The 21,508-nt window shown below is 35.4% G+C and overlaps 1 protein-coding gene across 8 annotated transcripts in view; it reads left to right on the plus strand.

Moving 5' to 3' along the window:
* The first annotated feature begins 15,156 nt into the window (after positions 1-15,156).
* LOC131436044 (solute carrier family 26 member 6) overlaps positions 15,157-21,508 on the plus strand; it is a 30,768-nt gene continuing 24,416 nt past the window's right edge. The window contains exon 1 of one of the 8 annotated variants that reach the window (XM_058604484.1): positions 15,157-15,188. The gene's annotated coding sequence lies outside the window, so the exon portion shown is untranslated. The other 7 variants (XM_058604483.1, XM_058604477.1, XM_058604482.1 and 4 more) reach the window with 7 other exon arrangements.

The raw sequence follows: 21,508 nt of genomic DNA on the forward strand, positions 1-21,508 counted from the left end.
ACACTTCGTAACGCCTAAAACTTGCTATAAAGTAACGCATGTAACGTATCACAAAACAATAACCCATGTAACGCTTCGTACCAGCTATAAAAGTTACGCATTCAACGTTCCGTAAAGCCTATAATTTAATAAAAAGTAACGTAACAAATACGGGAAACTGTACTGGATGACCGGGAAGAGAAGGTGCGCTAGCAGGCTTCCCAGCAGTACTGCTTTTCAATGACATCCGCCACGAGATAGCTTGAACTGTCGGAGCGCAAAGTCGAAAGCCCAGTCTACAATATGTGTGCAAGCATATGCCGAACTGTAATGGCAACAGCGCTCGCATGCCTAAATGAATGCTGTCACTGAGACAGTTTCTACTCACCAGATTGATGAGAGTATTCTATCCGGCGAGTAGTCAAACCGAACGGGCTGTTTGTATCCTGTTTCTTTCTGTTCGCTCATTCGCATAAAATGTTACGGGGACAGCCTTAGAAAATCGAAGACATCCTTTGATTTTTAGGGAATTACTGTTACGAAGGGCTGTCGCAAGCCGGCTGTCTCATCAATGTCACTTGAAGCAATAAACCGGCTGTTTCTGGAGACGAGCTGTGGTTCATAGTGCGCTCGCACTATTTCGGCTGCCTCAATGAAATGGTACTAGTACATACGATTGCGTTGTTGGGATTACCTTTGCAGGAAACTTTAGTAACGTTTCATTACAACAGTCGGTGTTGAACAGTCGTTCGCACCGCACGCGTATAGCTCTTGGCTCCTGGAATTTTTTTCTGGCTACCTAGAGTTTCATTGATTCAAGGCTTCAGTCTTTTTCAAGGCTACCTGAATCACTAACTAAGTGACTAAGTGATACAAAGAGTGATATTAGAGTGACTAAGTGATACAAAGAGTGATATTAGAGTGACTAAGAAATTAATCAGCCTTTTTTAAGGCTAGCTAGGAGTCTAATCGAAGACTAATTTAGCCTAGTTAATTTAATTTAAAATTTCATTAATTTCAAAAATGCCTGCGTCCAACCGGAAAGGCAACAAGCCTAAGGCTAAAAATAATTCAATACGGAATAAATCACAATCCGTTATTCAACATTTTTCTAATAACATTCACGATCTTATAGAATCTGAATGTAAAAATAAAAGACAACGGACGGATTTCCCTTCCGTTGATCCTATGCCGTCTAACAATATTTACGAGATTCTTCCTGAATCCGATTGTAGCGACATAGAAGAAAATTCTTCAAAAATTCCCAAAATGGACGCTTGTCGTTCTGGGAAGAAACATCAATCTATGCCACCAGTGACGGTGATGATTTCCGACTTCAAAGCATTCCGTACTGAGCTTTCTACTTTTCTCCCGGAAGTAAAAGTCTCATTTCAAATCGGACGAAGAGGAGAATGTCGAGTCTTGGTGGATGGATTGGAAGATTACGAACGTCTTATTCGATATTTGTCCGAAAAACTTCATAAATTTTATTCATATGATATAAAATCAGACAGACCCTTCAAGGCTGTCTTGAAAGGATTATCAAATGATCAAAGTATTGATGAAATTAAAAAAGAACTAAAAGAATTGCTTGGTTTTGCCCCTTCCCAAGTAATACTTATGAAAAAAAGAGCGAATGGTACTTCTAAACCACGCTCTGGAATTTCCCATGAACTTTACCTAATACACTTCAATCGAAGTGATGTAAACAATTTGAAAACTTTAGAAAAAGTACGTTTCATTTCCCACATTAAAATTCATTGGGAACATTATAAACGGCATAATCGTATTGCTAACTTAACGCAATGTCGTCGTTGCCAAGGCTTCGGTCATGGAACCAAAAATTGTCATATGGATATACGGTGTTTGAATTGTGGTAAATCGCATTCGAAAGACGTTTGTCCAATGAATGAAACCACTGATAAATTTTCATGTTCAAATTGCAATGGAAATCATAAATCCAATTATTTGAAATGTCCTGTCAGGGAAAAAATTTTAAACGCTCGTTCGCTTAGACAACAAGTCAAATCAACGACCTTAAATTTACAGAATATACCTGAAAATTCTTCTAAGGCACCTGCCAATTCGTCTTCTAACGAAAACAATTTATTGACAGGTAGATCGACCTCGTCATCATCTTCTTCTAATGTCAGTTATGCTGGTATATTAGGTAGAAATCTATCTCCTATTTCTTCTAATGTAAATAATCAAAACACAGGACCGCCTTGCAGTTCTTCTTCTAACGAAAACAATTTATTAATAGGTAGACCGGCCAAATCATCTTCTTCTAATGGCAGTCTACCTACAAATATTCCTTCAATGCCATTCGCTTCTTTAAATGAAGTCGATTTAGGCGATATAACTGAAAATAAAATGATCTACCTACAAGATCAACTTTTTCAAATGATCATCCAAATGAATTCGACTTCATCACTTTTTGAAGCATTTCAAATCGGATGGAAATTTGCAAATAATATTATAATGAATTTAAAATTTAACAGTGATGTTAAATAATTATTTGAATATTTTAAATTGGAATGCTCGATCTTTGAAATCGAGTGAAGATGAATTTTATAATTTTCTCAAAGTTCACAAAATTCATATTGCCATTGTGACAGAAACTTTTCTTAAACCAAATGTAAAATTGAAAAGTAATCCACATTATGTGGTTCATCGATTTGACAGGTTTACAGGAATTGGTGGTGGAGTTGCCATTTTTGTCCAACGGCAAATTAAACATCGAATTTTACCTTCTTTCAATACTAAAGTTATTGAAAGCTTGGGAATCGAAGTTGAAACCATTCATGGAATTAATTTCATCGCTGGAGCATATTTGCCATTCCAATGCACCGACGAACAATTAAATTTCTTTAAAGGCGATTTGCAAAAACTTACAAGATATCGATCGAAATTTTTCGTAATAGGAGACTTAAATGCTAAGCATGTCCAGTGGAATTGTAGGCAAAATAACAGTAATGGTAAAATACTTCATAATCAACTCTCAGCTGGTTACTTTACAGTTCTTCATCCCAGTAATCCTACTTGTTTCTCTTCCGTGAAAAACCCGTCTACAATTGATCTGGTTCTAACAGATCAAAGTCACATTTGTAGTGAACCGATTACTCATGCTGATTTTGACTCAGATCATCTTCCTGTAACATTCAGACTTTCCAACGAAGCTATAATTAATCCAATTAGTTCTATTTTCAACTATCATAGAGCTAATTGGTTGGATTACAGATCTCACATTGAAAATCATGTGGATCATGAAACTATTTTAGAAAATTCTGCGGACATCGACACAGCAATTGATAATTTGAATCATTATATTATCGAAGCTAGAAATCTTTCAGTTCCCAAAGCTCAAACTAAATTAAATTCTCCTATCATCGATGACAATCTTCAACTGCTCATTCGGTTGAAGAATGTTCGTCGACGACAATATCAACGTTCTCGTGATCCTGCTATGAAAAACATAGTTAAGGATTTACAAAAAGAAATTAAACATAGATTTACTCTTTTGCGAAATGAAAATTTCGCTAAAGAAGTTGAACAAATTAAACCATATTCTAAACCTTTCTGGAAACTTTCTAAGGTTCTTAAGAAACCTCAGAAACCAATTCCTGCTCTCAAGGAAGGAAATCAAATACTTCTTACAAATGGTGAAAAAGCTCAAAAACTTGCTCAGCAGTTCGAGAGTGTCCACAATTTTAATTTAAACGTTGTGAGTCCTATTGAAAATGAAGTCTCACTGAAGTATGATCATATTTCAACCCAAGTATTATCACACGATGACATTATTGAGACGAATTTTGATGAAATTAAATCAATTATTAGGAAACTCAAAAACATGAAGGCTCCTGGTAATGATGGAATTTTTAATATTCTTATTAAAAATCTTCCCGATGTTGCCTTGAGACTCCTGGTTAAAATTTTCAACAAGTGTTTTTCATTAGCTTACTTCCCAAAAAGATGGAAAAACGCTAAAGTAATTCCTATCCTAAAACCTGATAAAAACCCAGCAGAAACATCAAGTTATCGCCCAATTAGTTTACTTTCTTCTATCAGTAAACTTTTTGAAAAAATTATCTTGTTAAGAATGATGACTCATATAAATGAGAATTCAATTTTTTTACCAGAGCAGTTTGGATTTCGTCATGAACATTCAACTACTCATCAACTTGTCAGAGTAACGAACATGATAAAATCAAATAAATCTTCTGGGTTATCCACTGGAGTTGCTTTTCTAGACATAGAAAAAGCATTCGACAGTGTTTGGCACAAAGGTTTAATAGCAAAAATGTCTGATTTCCAGTTTACTATTTATTTGATCAAAATGATTCAAAATTATTTAACTGATCGTACTCTTCAGGTTAGCTATCAGAATTGTAAATCTGAATTGCTACCCGTACGAGCCGGTGTTCCGCAGGGTTCGAGTGTAGCTCCAATCTTGTATAATATTTTCACTTCTGATCTTCCAAATCTACCCGTTGGTTGTCAGAAATCGCTATTCTGTGACGACACAAGTCTGTTAGCCACAGGTAGAAATCTAAGAGTGATCTGCAGTCGCCTACAAAGAAGTTTAAATATTTTCAGTGATTATCTCTCAAAATGGAAAATTAAACCAAATGCAGCAAAAACGCAATTAATTATCTTTCCTCACAAGCCAAGAGCTTCTTTTCTAAAACCAAACAATAATCACATTCTCAAATTGAATGGCTTGGAATTGACATGGTCTGATCAAGCTAAATACTTAGGTTTAACGTATGACAAAAAACTCACTTTCAAGGATCACATTGAAGGAATCCAGGCAAAGTGTAATAAATATATTAAATGTTTATATCCTCTTATAAACAGAAATTCTAAGCTCTGTCTAAAAAACAAATTGTTAATTTATAAACAAATTTTCAGACCAGCCATGCTTTATGCGGTACCAATTTGGTCAAGCTGTTGTTCCACCAGGAAGAAAACGCTTCAAAGGATTCAGAATAAAATTCTGAAAATGATTCTGAAGCGTCCTCCCTGGTTTAGTACAAATGAGTTACACAGACTCACAAATATAGAACCATTAGATGTAATGTCACATAATATTATAAGCAAATTCCGACAAAAATCGATGCAATCTTCAATTGAATCGATTCGCTCTCTGTATTAGTTAGTAAGTTAGTATATAAGTTCCTTTTCCCCATTACACAATACAAGTAGGTTTAGAATTTTCCCTACACAAAAATCTCAGAATTGCGGAAGCAAATGATGTCTTCATGGTAATAACCAAATCATATATATATAACAGGGCTGAAAAGTCACCACTTGTGGCTGAACACCCAATTTAAATCTTAATAATTTAATTTTAACTCATATTCCAATAAATAGTTATTAAAAAAAAAAAAAAAAAAAAAAACGTTTCATTACAATACCATTGTGAAATAAAGAAATTGTTTTAGATTTATATTCTGTCGGCGAAGGCAATGAATTTTAATAACTAACGAAAATTAAAAGATAAACACAGAGTTTTGTGTAACGGCTCATATATCTGAATTACTGAAGTATTCATCCTTACTGCTTCCTTCTTATTCCTAAAGAAACAGATACACTAGCATTCATTGATAATACTCCAAAATATCTTATGCACCCTTATTCTGTATAACGACGTTTTGATTTTTCTGTTTCTCCTAGGATAACTAAACCAATGATTTTTTTAGGGTCGGAAATGACAGCCACAATATAATTATTATTATTATTATTTGATGAGTTGGCTAGAGCTGGTGAAACGAATGATTTCGTTGGTCCTGAACCAGCTTTACCACTTTCAACTAGTTGGATAAAGCACAAGATTCGTTCTTGGGCTGCATCCAAACATGCCAGCTACTGGCGCAGCTCGCAAACTTGCGCTCAGACAAAAGCATTTCTACCAGATTTAAATCTGAAATGTCAAAGTGTCTACTGTATTTTTCCAAGCATCATTGCAGTATTCTGGTCAGAGCTCTGACTGGACATAGCAAACTCAATGATCACATGGCTACTATTCAACGTGCTGAGTATTATTATTATTATTATTATTATTATTATTATTATTATTATTATTATTATTATTATTATTATTATTATTATTATTATTATTATTATTATTATTATTATTATTATTATTATTATTATTATTATTATTATTATTATTATTATTATTATTATTATTATTATTATTATTATTATTATTATTATTATTATTATTATTATTATTATTATTATTATTATTATTATTATTATATTTATTTATTCCCGCTTTCAAACTTAATTGTGGTCGTTCACCGGGAAATCACACCTACATTTTTCAATATATCATTTTTCATTTTTTTAACATAATTTCTTTTCAGAAAGAAAACTGTTAAATATATGCAATGAATTTGGCTCTCAGAATGTTTCACTATTCATTTACAATATTAAGTTCCAAACGTTTGATTTTTTTAAATGCGGACACAAGCTACTTAGCCAATTAGAGTAGAAAATTTTCGACATTCTTAGATTTATAACTGCGGAAGTCGGATCCGAATTAAATTCAATAGTAACCTATGCAGCCTTTTGATTTCAGCCTGATTTGGGAAAATAGGTGCAGTCATGCCTGAGAAATTGAGTGACGTTGTTTGACACATACAATACACATACATACACACGGAGGAATTGCTTAACTTATCTTAGTCGAATGTCAACTTTCACTAGTCGAATTTTCAAGTAATTTCAAAGTCTTTTTTTATGACAAAATCAAAATCTATGTATAGACACTATGAAATTTTTATAATTCCAATGGCAACTGGATGTGCTGTTTGAAATTTCAAGGCACCGCATCTTCTTCTGCGTGCGGCTGGTGATTGCAACATCTACATTTCCAAAATTGGATTGAGCGTAAAAGCACATAGAGGAAATGATTAAGATACTTTCCAAAGTTTACATGAAATTGTCCTTTTAACTGCAGCTATAACTTTGGGCCTCAGTTACTTTTATATCAAGTTTTGTGGTAAACAACGACATTAAGCTAAAGAATTCAAAATATACTGAACACAAGCTTCTACTTGATGAAAGATGCGCTTTAACCGAGTTTTAAATTTTACAATGTAAAGTGACAGTTTTAACGTGTGTAAAAGTCGCGAACTTCTGGTAGCTATGACCAAAATAATATAATAGTTAATATGCCGTTTCTAGAGATAAGATAATTCAATGCATAACTGGAAGAAAATGAATTCCAGATTATCAGCACATATGTATTTTGGAATATATTCCAGGTTAATAGAAACACTATACTATTCATATATAGAAGATAACTTGATATGTCTGGAAAGCTTGAGACCATATTACTCAAGAAAGACATTATTAAATAACTTGGTGAACTAAAACTTTTTTCTAAATAAAACGAAATAAACATTCGAATCTGTTACGGGCAACCATGCTGCATTCCACGCTTGGAAACATGTTTTTTGGAAGAACCGCAATTTTTCATTCAGTTTTTGCATTCAAAGCTTTGTTGTACGATACCTGCAAATAAGTTTCTAAATGATTTTTGTATTGCTAATACCTACTCCCAATTTTGCACTCAAGGTTTTTATTCGATTGGTGGTTCAATGTACATATAACGAACTTAACGAGCCAGATTTTGTATGTTTCAGTTCTGACTTGGAAAGATTCTTAGTGTCCGTAGTATTGCAACACTGACCATGCAATAGTCCCGCGAAGACTTACAAGTCGACCGCAAAGTTGAATGCTATTCAGAATCACGCTAACTAGTATCGAATACAGAATCTTTAATTTGAATATATCTTTTGCTACAAACATTCATTCACCGTTTACATCTAAAATCTGATTCAATTGACTTATACACTCTTGTATAAGAAACGATCGTGCCTTTGATATTCTGAAGAAAGAGATAAAGAGGATGGAAATAATGCTCCACGCACATCAGTACGCGCCTACACTATGAATGTTACATCCCACAAACCGAACGTAAACTGCCTGAAACGAGCACGCCGAACTGTCTCAGCTCTTTAATTATGAATATAATTTCTTGAAAACAAACTTTTCTTTCTATAGAATTTCATTGATCGATCGATTCATAGAAGATCGACCAAAATATAAAAATTAACTATTCATTTAAACCAAAGTCCGTTCTTCAATCCATTTCGTATTAGTAGTTTCGTATATTATTAATTATCAATTATATTGTTATCAATGCCCTACCAACGGTGAATGCTATGCGCAATGATCAACCGCTGCGCAAAGCAATCACCAAAGGCAAAACTAAAACCCACATGCTTGCCTCGAATCTTCATAGCAAACCAAGAGCAACAAATTTGAACCGCACCGGCTACTGTCGCAGACCTGGTCAAGGGAGAGTAATATTTTGCTCTCGACAGAAACAACGCAGTGACTGATACCCGAAGTTTACTGTCGCAACAGCGAGAACTTCATGCTTCTTCGGCTGTCGTGGACCATGACAAAATGTCTTGTGATGGAATGAACTGTCGAACGAAGTGAATGACGGCAACGTTGGCTGTACAGAACTATTTGTCTAAGGGCTGTCGTGATGAAACCTATCACAAGGCTGTCATGGAAAGAGTAGCAAGACAGCCTCAATAATAATGTCGCGCGGCGGTACATTTGGGAAGCCTGTGCGCTAGTATGCCATAGTTGGGCCAGATTCTACAGATGAGAAAGATATCCTGGTGCTGGATCCCGCACATATTTATTTAGGACTAAAAATACGAACGCATGCGCACTTCGAATACCTGTTTGGTTGAACCTATTATTATACGCCAGAGCAGAATGATTACCCGACAATGGACAGAAGTTAGCACGAGTTCTTCCAAGCGGCACGAGTGCCTCAAAGATGGCTCAATGGGTCGGAAAGATCATGATGTCGGTTTTCTGGGATAGTACTCTTTTAGAGGACCACCTCAAAACAGAAATGCAAGTTATTTATGCTGCCTCTTCATGTGTTTTCATATGCTAACTTACCTTTACCTTACCTAACAGCTATAGGCCTGGGGTGTCCTTTGCTGTATCAACCATACGTCTCCACATAAAACGGTTCATGGCTGCTCGTCATCAGTCACTCAAGGCACGGATGCTTCTGAGATCACCCTCCACTTGATCGATGCACCTTGCTCGCTGCGCTCCTCTTCTTCTCGGATTAGATTCAAGAACCATTTTCACTGGGCTGTCGTCCGACATCCTTAAGACATGCCCAGCCCATCGTAGACGTCCGATTTTAGCTGTCCGAACGATAGGTGATTCTCCTAACAGCTATTGTAATTCGTGGTTCATACGCCGTCTCCACGTTCCGTCTTCCATCTGCACTCTGCTGATGTCATTATCGGCGCTCATCAGTGAGCCCAAATACACGACCACCAAATACTCGGACCACCTCTCAAAATATATCATCACAAGTCTTGTGGATTGTTGTGCCCTATAAATGTTCATTTAGAAAGTCTTAGACATGTTTGCCAGAAATTGCATCGTTACTTCTAGTTTGAAATTTTCAACACCCTTCACCCTGTATTTTTGACCTAGAAGTTGGATCTCTATGGAAAATATGTCATACGGAATAATAACACCTTTCATTTGAATATTAGTTCGTGAAACAGGCCAAGCAATGTCTTAGAAATCGGTGTGAGTTCCATTCCGATGTTTTTGACCGCTTTTTGAGATGCTTCAGGGACCTGGCCCCTCCTGAAACGAAATCCTGGGTACGGGCCTGTATATACACACACACACACACAGATATTTTTTGATCTCGTCGAGCTGGGTTGAATGGTATATAACATTATATGTCTCCCAGGTTTCTTTTCGAAAACTATTGCCAGTTAGAAAAGAAGCTTATACAATTAGGCTTTGCTCGGTGCTTGATTTAAACGCTTTTAATTATGAGTCCCACAGTTACTTTGTATACAACAAATGGACCAGATTGTAGTCTGCTTTAATGTGTTTGCTCCAAAATATAGATAACAGCCAACAATATAGATAAATATTTGTTCACCATAATCAGATTTGGTGTGTTTCGTTTATGAATATAAAGCTGTCCAAGATCGCGAAAGCAAACATTTTTTTTATTTATTTGCTCTTGACATTTTTTCATTGATAAACGACTCGACGAAAATAGTGAATGGCCATACAATATTTATACCACGCATAAAGGAGACGTGGAACCAGGGGAATGGAGTGTGGCTGCAAGACATAATGATATGTTACAGAAATACAATTGAACAGTAATGTATAATTGTTTCCAAATTAATTAAATTTATTAATTCTTCTTCCAATTGCTTAAATTTAATATATCCCATTGGAATTCGATTGATTATAACTTTCGAATTCTGATTGATGAGTTGATGAGATGATAATAATCTTCTTCAAAAGTTTTTTTTAACTTTGATTCTTAACACAAGACCTGCCACATTGAAGTGCGTCTCATTGAATAAGAGTACGATTGTAGAGATAATTAGAAATAATAAAAAATTGAAAGGATCTGTTCAAGCGGTCAATAATAGATCTGAAAGAGATCAAACAACAAAGCTAAACTGTGCTGGAAGTACATTTTCCGCAAAGAAATTCAAGTATTGGATAATAATGAAAAATAGGGTTTAATCTTCTGCGACTCGGATATATCCTGAATATGGCAGCTGGTTAACCATTAGCCTCGACATCCGGATTCTTAAATCCTTATTTAGCGGATTACCGGTTTACAATCGACGAAATAGGATGAGATCGACCAGACACTGCCGGCTGAGCCTCGTGCTGGTGGCAACTATAATTAAAACGAGTTCGAAATCAAGTAAAATCTTTCAATTTTATCCGACACCTTGCAAATACTCATTTTTAATGAAAGATAAACATTTGTTTGGTTTCCTCGATCCCACCGATAATTTACAAGCATTTGAAATCTATGATAATAAAGCTTCTCGGCGACTCTTTTTTAATTAATCCTGAAACAAAATCATCGGTTAAAGTCAATATTTTTCATTGCGAGTTTCGAACGGAAGCAGTATGGTAAAGCAAATAGAAAAACACATAAGCAATATTTCGGATACTGATTCCGTATGGAATATTACACTTTTTGAAACATCCATAATTAGGGTGGTAACAAAACGAAACTAAGTCACTCTCAGTGACTGTGAATGATGAATTTGTATTTTTGACTGGTATTTAAACATGCTTCATACAAACAAACTGCCAGATTTTGCTTGACGATTCGAAAAATATGCCGGGTTTTTATTGTTTACCTTTCTCATATAGAAAGGTTTTGCAATCACTGTGAAAACCGACTTTTGAACCGAGGGCCGAGTGTCATATATCTTTTGACTCAGTTAGTCGAGTACGCAAAATGTCTGTGAATGTGTATGTGTTTGAGTGTTCTCGGCGATGGCTGAACCGATTTTCGCAAACTTAGATTCAAATGAAAGATCTTGTGGTCTCAAAATTCCTGAATATTATTTAGATCCAACTTCCGATTCCGGAATTATGGGGCAAAATGTGCAAAAAATTGTGAAAATAAGTGCACCAACTTTTTTCGGAGATGGCCTAATCGATTTTCACAAACTTAGCTTCAAATGAAAGATCTTTGGATCCCATACTAAATTCCTGAATTTCATTTAGATCTGGATTCCGGTTCCGCAGTTATGGAGTAAAATGTGCAAAAAAATTAAAATATGTGTTCTAGTTTTTCTCATAGATGGGCGACCGATTATCACAAACTTAGGATCAAATGAAAGATCCTATGGTCCCATACGGAATTCCTGAATTTCATCCGGATCCGACTTCTGGATCCGGAAAAATGTTCTACATCGACCTTGTATTGGTTGTTTTTATCAGTAGACTGTCAAACAAACCGATTTCCGTTATTCTTTCAAGAATAGAAGAAAATTAGTTTGAAGAATACCACAGTATTATATATGATAGTATGATTGATATGAGAAAGACATCATTAGGTGGATTAAAACTGGGTATTTCTTACGAATCGAGTATTAACATACAAAAACGTGTGTAAATTTGGTAAAAAAAATTGATCACTAATGATTAAGCTAAATCAATTCTGTATGTGAACTGAAAATTCAATCAGATTGCTTATCACCTAATCAAATGTTACCATACAAAGGATCAGACCACTTTGACAAAACAGAGAGCATCTCTCCACTATACACTCCAAACAAAGTGCGAATGTTACAAGGTACGCCAGTCGCCATTTCTTATGTCGGTATGTAAACATTGAATACCTTTGAAAAATAACTGATATTTTTATATAAGGTATATTTTATTTAATTTGGTCATTTGAATTTATTCACACTACTTTTCTTTACCTTTCGTCTTAGACTCGTCAGTGGAGAGCAGTTCAGACTAGTTTTCGAAAACAACATAACCTTTATAGCTAAGTCAAAGCAAAATGTGCCCTATCCTTTCGCGTTTTGCTTAATATTTAGAAAAGTTTCGGGTGGAATAGCGATGTTTTCGAATTTTGTGTTAAGGACTGAGGACAGTGCGTTTAAGACGTGAAAGTTTTACTGTTTTCCCGTTTCAAATCAAATTTTCTTTGAAACAATGACGGATATTTGAAAATGATGTCTTTGAAATTTAGTTGAGAATATTCTGTGAAATTTTCAGAATGATTCATAGAGTTTACCGTTCAAGTTGTATTTTTGTTTGGACTGAAGAGCTGCTAAAAAAGCAACGCTTTGATTGGCATACCTCTACTTGTTCATCGAATATCTTGACTTTTGAGGCTTATGTCATAAATCTACCATGACGAAGTCTAATTAATTTAGTTTAGGTACGTTTAGCACATAAAAATATATATGTTGTCACGATAAAAATTAAGTCTTATATTTTTCTGTGAAGCACAGTTAGTTCAAGTGCGTCCGCCATTTTATCCGCTTTAATTTTCTAATAGCGTTCGACAATAAGGAGTGGAGAGGAATGGAAAAATCGACACAACACAGTTCATAAACACACACACGCAAAGGGAAATAAAGAAACCACGTGGTCGATTCAAAATCTATACCCGATCCACTGTCCTCAGACCTTAAGGTGAAATGTAGCGGAATGCGAAAATCGCGTTTTTGATCAATTATTCAAAAACTAGACCGATTTTCGAAAAACCAAAAACACTTAAGTTTTCGAAATCAAATTTATCATAACTAAGTATTCTTAGAATTTTGAAATTTTGCTTTGCCGAGCCGTAATTGGTTTTTGAAATGTATAAACGGTAACTGTTCCGTTCCACGGGGATGATTTTAGAACTGAGAAGTAGTGTTTATAGCAGAATTTCACAAAGCATCTGAAAATGCAACTCAAAATTATAAAATTTTAGCTAAAACAACCGAAATTTGAAAAAGTTTACATAAACTTTTCCGCATTTTTTTATTGCTTTGCGCGCTACTGTTTCGTATTGAGGTGGTGTGAGAAATGCACGGTGGACTCGGTGGCATTATATCGTGTGATGTGATGTGAAGTGAAGCCACCATCAGTTCAAGGACTTGCCAGTGGATGCGGGTAGACTTACAGTAGCCCCGATATGACTCATCCATTCACCTTCTTACTATAGCTGTTACCGAAAAGCGAACAAAAAGGGTTGGGCGGATACGTAAGTAGAGTCACTTACTCGTATTCCGCGGGAATAAAAGAAGGGGAGAGGGGGGTGTCCAAAATGCGAAAAGGCGCCTTATCCACTATATTGACAATGTAAAAAGCGGGGGGGTTATAATGTCAGTTTATAAATAGATAATAAATTGACAAAAAATATGAATTGTCAAGTTATTTGCACTTTAATATAATAAGTACTCCATTGTTCATGAAACTTAATTTAAAAAAAAATCTTCATGGGGGGGGTTAAAACCCCCAAACCCCCCCCCCCCCTGCGCACGGGCCTGGTTCAATGCATTGATGTTGCTGAAGCAATAAAGCCTGGTTGTGTGATATCGTACAACAGGTATTATTTTAGATTGTAGAAATTTTTATAGCAAAACTATAACTTCATCATTGACAAGCTACTGAATGAAATACAAACCAAGTATTATCGTGATACAAACAATGTGATAAACATTGAAAAACAACAGGCATATACATGGTTAGCAAGTTGGTCAATACATATACATATAACATCATGTTAGTCATTCATAATTACTCATGATTTATAGCTCTAGTGTAATCACTAACAATAACGATTGAATTAGCATATATTCAAAGTGTGAAGGATTTCTAAATCCATTACGTCCAGTATTTTTTTACAAGCCAATATAACGAGAGGTAAACCCACTGCGCTCAATCATTGAGAAAAGTTTTTGTTTCTATGTGTCCGTTTTTCTTGGTATGCTTTGTGCGACGGTTCGTTCAACTGAAGTGGACAAAATTTTGCGCGCATTTTATGATGCTACATTTCACCTTAAGGTCGTTAATGGTCTGAGTCTTGCAAGCATATACTTTGATTTTAAAATAACTCACAAAAAAGTCCAGAGGAGTAAAAATTCGACGTTTTAAAAAATCAGCTTAAGTGTTAACAGTTGGGCACTGGTCTTACAAGCCTATTGTAGTATTTTCGAGTCCTGAGCTCTCAAGGATTCATTATGTCATTAGGATCGTGACATCAGCCATGCAATGGTTTTGTACGTGATTGTTGCAAAGTTTGTTGAAACAGGAAGTCAAATCCCACAGTCTATCCGAAACAATATTTGTGTTTTGTTGTATTTTATACGGAAACTAAAGCACATAATTCTTTAAAATTCGTCGTAAAGTGGTTCCACTGTCGTCGAAATGTAGAGTACGCTGACGATATGACACTTGCGTTTTGTACAACGCTCTCTCGGATTGCTTCAATATGTTCATTGGAACTTATTCATTCCTGATTGTTGATGATCGACTTGTCTACGATCTCCCACTGTGCCGTGCTCAAAAATATGCTGCTGGTATTTAACGGACCATTTATTAAGTAAAACACCTTTATCCCAAATCAAAACCCAACTTCCAAAATATGTGTGGCAATTTCGTCAAATTGTCACCACGCGACAATCATTTTTAATCAAATTCTACTAAAATGCGTTCAGTATTCCTTTCACACCGTTGACTGTTTTCCACGCAACATTGACCAAGGTCGCGGAAAAGTGTTACGAAAGCGTGTCTTGGCGGTGAGTGTCTAGTTGTCAGCTGTGAGAGCGAACGGAAAGCATCCTGATCGGAGTTTGGTGTGTGGTAATTGATTATTCTTTCAATAAATAGTATCAACGAATTCTCAAACATGCTTCAAGCCGATCATGAACGACTCAGTGTCCAGAATTGATTTACTTTCGTTTAGTAGTGAGACAGTGATGAAAACTGATAAAATGATTTTCATAACAGCGATGAAAAGTACTTCGTCTCCGTATGATTGACGTTTGTACTCTTTCAACAGCGTTACTAAACAGAGATTGCGAGAAAGAGCGTGTGGTATGACGGATCGGATGTTACACACGCGAAGATAAAAGTGAGTGAATGTCGGGTAATAATACCTATTTTACTGAACCCACAATCGGTTAATCTTTTAAGGCTTGACATTTAAATGGTTATTTCCATCGAGTAGTTTAATGTGACTAAATCTATGAGCGAATTTGAAATTTGACGAACGGAAAATTATTTTGATTTATAATACACTGAAAATAAAATGGTGAAATGTATTATTATTATTGCTACAGGCTGAATATAAGAAGAACATCGAGAAAAATTTACTTCGCGTTCGCACTTCTTGTTATAATAAAAAAAATACCTAGAAATTCATTCAAAATAAAAAAGAATACAGAAATTCATTAGTGTATTGGCAGTTCAACATAAACATAAACATAACCTTTAGGCAGGCGCTAAGTTAATACTATTTGCAAAACACTGATTTTTTTTTAATTTTATGTTTACTGAAGTGTCGAAAGAACGAAACTTAGTGGTGACTTTCCGACCGTCAACAGATAGTAGTTATTTACGGGTTTGATGCCGCGTGGATAGCGGTTTGTGCTAAGTGCATATAACAAAGTTTTCCTATTTTTACTTTTCGTCTTCGGCTCATCAGTGCACTAGGAGTTTGTGTGGAACAGCAATAAATATCGCTTGTGCCGCAGAGAATGTGTGTAAGAAATTTAACGGTTGTTTGGCAAAGTTACTACAAAGTAACAATTTGCCTATAGAGGTGCTTTGAGCAGTGCGTGTAGAATCCTACGCAACGGTTATTGATTAAGTTTTATGAGCTGGGATATCTGTTCTCTGTGTGGCAGCATTTTTTTGCCCAAAAAAGGTTAATATCGAATTAGAGTATTACATTTTTGATGTTACCTGTTCTTTTGCCTGTAATTGAGCTCTCTCGATGAAATTGCGGGCAAAACAACACTGATGATTTTTCATTTCTAAGTCTCTCATTCGACATCGTAGCTCTCACAGTTCTCTCGGAATTAACGGTGGATAGATAACACGATAGTGCAGTGGTCATTCGTTGACCAGTTTTACAAGTAGATATGACCAGTCAGTCTGTCGTTAGGGTTACCAAATTTTGGGAACAATTTATTTCGCGAAAGCTCGTCGGGGTCATGAAAGTCAAATGGTGGTATCACAGTCGCTACCGCTCTGTTTGTACATATTTGAACAACAGTGTATGTAATGACACCGTTACCGCAGTAGGTGCATTATTGAGAAGAAAAAAAAGCAGAACGTTACCAAGGAAACGGAAAGCTCGAACACGCCTGCCATCGGAATCTATTGGAGTTGAGACAAAAGTAGATGTGTCTCATCAAGTTGGGAAATGAATTTCTACTATATAAAATGCGCGTTTGGCCATCGATGAGCAGTAAGCAGTACACAGTGCTTTCAAGTCCATTTTGGCAGTTTTCGAGTGTTGCTAATCCGTGTGGTTCGTTCTCGGCCCTATTCCGCTTCCTTCAAGTATTTATCGAGGAAGTAGAGTTGACCTCCCAACAGTTGGTGATTTCAGTGAGTGTAGACTTGTTTCAGTGTTATTATCTTCTTATGTTGTGTTGGAGCAGTGTGTGTTTCAGTTGATAATCAACATGTGCGGTGGGTGTGTAGCGCACTCTTATCGCGAGCTAAATGCATTTGCTATCACCGACCGTAAAAAATTTGCGAAGGATGTGCGCGCGTGCCAGTGAGTGTATGTGTTTATTTGTGCTCTTCGCATTTGCTGCAGTAAGTCAGCTGGATGTTATGTTTGTCTCCGTCGTTGTCCTCATTGTCAATTAATTTATAATCTAATTGAAAATTGAAGATTCTGGTTTCTAAAACTATAATGGGTATCTTTAGATGTTGTGTTGCTTGATTATTTGTTTTTAATAGAAAAAATTACTTCAAGTGACCTGTGCCCTTGAATGTCCACCTTAATCCTCTTTCAAGAACGTATACACGCATAAATTATAGATCGGCAGTCAAATATTTACAATCAATCCTAAAAGCTAGCAATTGGATTTGAAACTAGCTAAAAAAAATAGTTTTGAAATTCGTCACCATATTTTTATTCATTTTTCGTTTTAATTTAATTTGATTTGATGATTTTGTTATCCTGGTGAAAACTTGAAGTTACTCAATCTTGGATTTAATGAGGATTGGGTCTCATACGACAACATTGTACTAAAACAATTGGCAAAGCGCGATTAAGCGGCATAAACAGTGGCCAAAGCAGAACTTATTGCCAGGAACAAGCTGCTTTCTTTCAAATTTTTGCGCCACTCACCTTTTGAACACCCCCCACCTACGTTGAACCCCAACACTTTTGAAACCCCCTGCCCTTTGAAACCCCCCTTTGAAACCCTTACTTGAATGACTCCATTCACCTTCTTACTATAGCTGTTACTGAAAAACCAACAAAAATGTTTGGGCGGATATGTAAGCAGAGTCATTCACTCGTATTTCGCGGGAATAAAAGATGCTCTTCCAACCAGTGCATGGATAAAGCATATCGCTATACATGCTTGAACCCGCCTGATGATTTGTTTGAGAAGAGCGCGTCACACTCATTTCAAACCTTCAGCAGGAAACAAGTTTCCTTCAAGTGACTTGGAATGGCTATCCACAATCCCTCATCCAGTCATCAATTCGTCCGATGCCCTGATGCTCCCTCCCATTACGTCCCCATGATAAATGTTTTATAATAATATAATACAATGTAATACAGTATGATAGAATATATTATAACACGATATAATGCAATATAATATGATATAATACAATGCAACATTATATAATATAATATAATATAATATAATATAATATAATATAATATGTTCAACTGATGATCAAATTACAATACGATTTGAATTGGCAATGATGTATGAACTGGTGAAAATAAGCATTGCGGACAAATCGCTATTTGAAAAAAATAGCGACAAGGGACGTGGTCGAAGTGAGCTCACCACCATCAGTAACAATAAGCTGATGGTTTGTACTAACACTGATGCATGTTGCAGGTTAAAAAGTAAATTAAACAATAATTTTAATCTGGAATTTTTCAGTTTTAAAACATAAAGTTTTCATCTTTCTTTGTTTAATTAAAGAATAAAAAAAAAACCGTGATCAAATGGAAACGAGCTGTTTTCCAATTTTAAGACTGCTCGAATCCAATTGACGTCGAATGTAGGTTTTTTTATATGAATCCAATTTCGTTAATTTTCATTATTAGTTCAACATTTTGACTCTAACCTTAATTTTGAGAGAAGCCTAGGCAAAATTCTTTGAAAATTAAAAGCAATCTTAAAAACTGTTTCTTTGATTGATTTGATATCTTCGACAATGTTTCAAGTAATTATCAGGGCTATACGGAAAACAAAGATATTAGGCCCATGCGTTTGTTCGATCTATCGATGTGGAACAAGACTACCAAAGTTTCAAATGATCGATATAGTCTATTAAACACTTGAATCTGTTATCATAACCAGGGATGCAAACGGTAGCGGTAGAATACATTTATCCTTGTACATTCTACAAATTCAAAATTCTACAGCCTGCTACAACTGCTTGATGCTACATTTACCGCAGAGAGAGTACCAGCGACGATCAGAACGGTACAGGTAGAAACACATTTTGCTCTACTTCATTCTACCTTTTCTTGATGGTACGGCCTTGTACTGCTGCTTGAAACTCCCGTAGATTTCAAAAATGTACTGTAGCTTCCTACCGCCAACAAAAAAAAGTATTCTACTGCGGACAAAAATGTACTTCTACTGCGGATGAAAAAGTACTTTACAGCTGCGGACGAAAACGTATTCTACCGCTGTACTTTACGGTGTTTGCTCAGTAGGTGTGTAGTGAAAGGTTGATTGAATTAATCTTTCACATGCATAAGTATTATTTTTGCGTAAAGACGAACATTCATCTATTTGAACAACTGATTATATTTTATTGAACTAGGAATTCGTTGATATTATTCTTTAATCTTTTTGAACGATGCAAATTATGAAAAAATCGTATGAAATATCTTTGTTTCGGCTCTGAAAAATCAGATTACGGCATAATTGCGCATAATACTGGTGTTATTATCATTACGAATGCACTCAGAATGCACCATATTTCAGCTTATTGAGATACGAAGCTGAAATGAATGAAGGTACCGTTACCCTACTCAGAAAAAAATCAAGTTTTCTGAAGCGGGCAATTTCATTTTTTCCTTGCATTTTTATTTCTAGTTATATCTTTATTTCAAACGTATGCATTTCTAAGGGATTCTTTTTTAAGTCTCTTGAACGGACACACAGGTGCCTTTTCTTGTAATCTAGCCATGCATACAATATATTTAGGCTGTGTTTACAACCCAATAGAAGCTAATCAAATGAGGACAAAAAGAAATTTGAATTCCTCTACGAACCTTTTGTCGATGTTACTATCTTTGAAGATGTATTTTTATTGAACGATCAGTATTGCTTGTACAACTCTTTCCCAACTAGAAAAATCAAATGTCGAGTTTAAAGAAATGTATTTCGCTACGTTTAGAATTTTAGTGACTCGAAGTGGAAATCATTTTTAGTCAGAAAATATTTTTTTTGGTTAATCCCAAGCAAAAGAATAATTCATCGTAAAATCTATAGAAGCTGCGTTGAATTTCAATTGATTCCGGTAAACATGAGGATAAAAAATACAAATGGTAAACTTTTGTTTTACTAATATACGTAGGATGCTTTCTAGCGATCATCATCAGCACAAATTAAATTTCGGATAATTGCATAATTTACTGAAATTGAAAAGCTAATAATGATTTCAGAAAGATATAGTCTTCGAAATCTGAATATTTTCCATATTTTGAGCAGTAAGTCTAATATTTTTTCGAGCACACTTGAATAAATCGATTTTGTGGGACCAAAGATGATATTTTACCAGGTTTTAATCCAAACCGACCAAAATAGCAGTAATGCTCTATAGCTTACCAATCTCGTGTATTTACAATTTTTATGAAAATGTCCTCAAACTTCAGTATGGAGCGAAAAATAATTCAGTATAAAATTATGAAGAAATAAGTCTCAGCTCAGCTCTACCGATCGATCGGTAAATGATACTTTTCACTGATCTTATTGTTGAGCTGTTCGAAAGTCTTATTCTTATTAGAGGAGAGTGACCCAAACTTCCCACTGTGGGCTAAGTCGCCATTCTAGCGTTTCTCAGATATAGCGTGAGTGTTAGCTCTACCTAACCTAAACTAACAATTATCATAAAGGTTTCCGTTTGACAGAGTCAGTGCAGTTGAAATTATTTGTGTATCAGAGATTTAATTTTCTTCGTGTTTACTGAAGTGGCCCTAGGCATGTAAATATACAGATATTTTATAACACTAGGTGCATTTGTTTCTTGGGAAGCTTTCGATTGATATAACCGATTTTGACTCAATTCTGTGTTTAGTGCGTAACAGATTGAAAAGTGTAAAAAACGGTAGTGGTCATAAGTCAACACTTTTCAGGTGGTCCTTAGGTTGCTGTCAGAGAGAACGCGATATGCGAAGCACCAACTTTTCTCTTTCTAATGCGACACCTTTGGAAAAATAATATAAATGAACAATCAGCTGACGAGGATAGCAAGACAGCGATCATACCAATGGAAATAAATTTGGATGATCTGCATATTATAACACAGTACAAAACTTCTTTTAATACATATGATTGACGGTAGTACAAATAGAGTATAATGAATCTAACTATGGCAGTTTAAGTTACTATTCTAATTTGTTTCTTTAGTACTGTGTTTAAAATAACAAAATCTTCTAACAGGCAGACAGTTTCGAGTATTTCCATTCTGAGTGAGTTTTTCATTCATTTCGATCGAAATACTAATTCATTTTATTGTTTTGATCTGTTGTTCGCCCACTACTTTCCGGAACCAGTAAAGTCGAATTGAGTTTACTTGTCCATCAATTAACAAGTCCAGAAAACATGAATAATTTATTTAACTAATCACTAATAAGAGATTTAATTTTCTTCGTGTTTACTGAAGTGGCCCTAGGCATGTAAATATACAGATATTTTATAACACTAGGTGCATTTGTTTCTTGGGAAGC

This window comes from Malaya genurostris, chromosome 3, assembly GCF_030247185.1.
Source record: "Malaya genurostris strain Urasoe2022 chromosome 3, Malgen_1.1, whole genome shotgun sequence".
Classification (NCBI taxonomy): domain Eukaryota; kingdom Metazoa; phylum Arthropoda; class Insecta; order Diptera; family Culicidae; genus Malaya; species Malaya genurostris.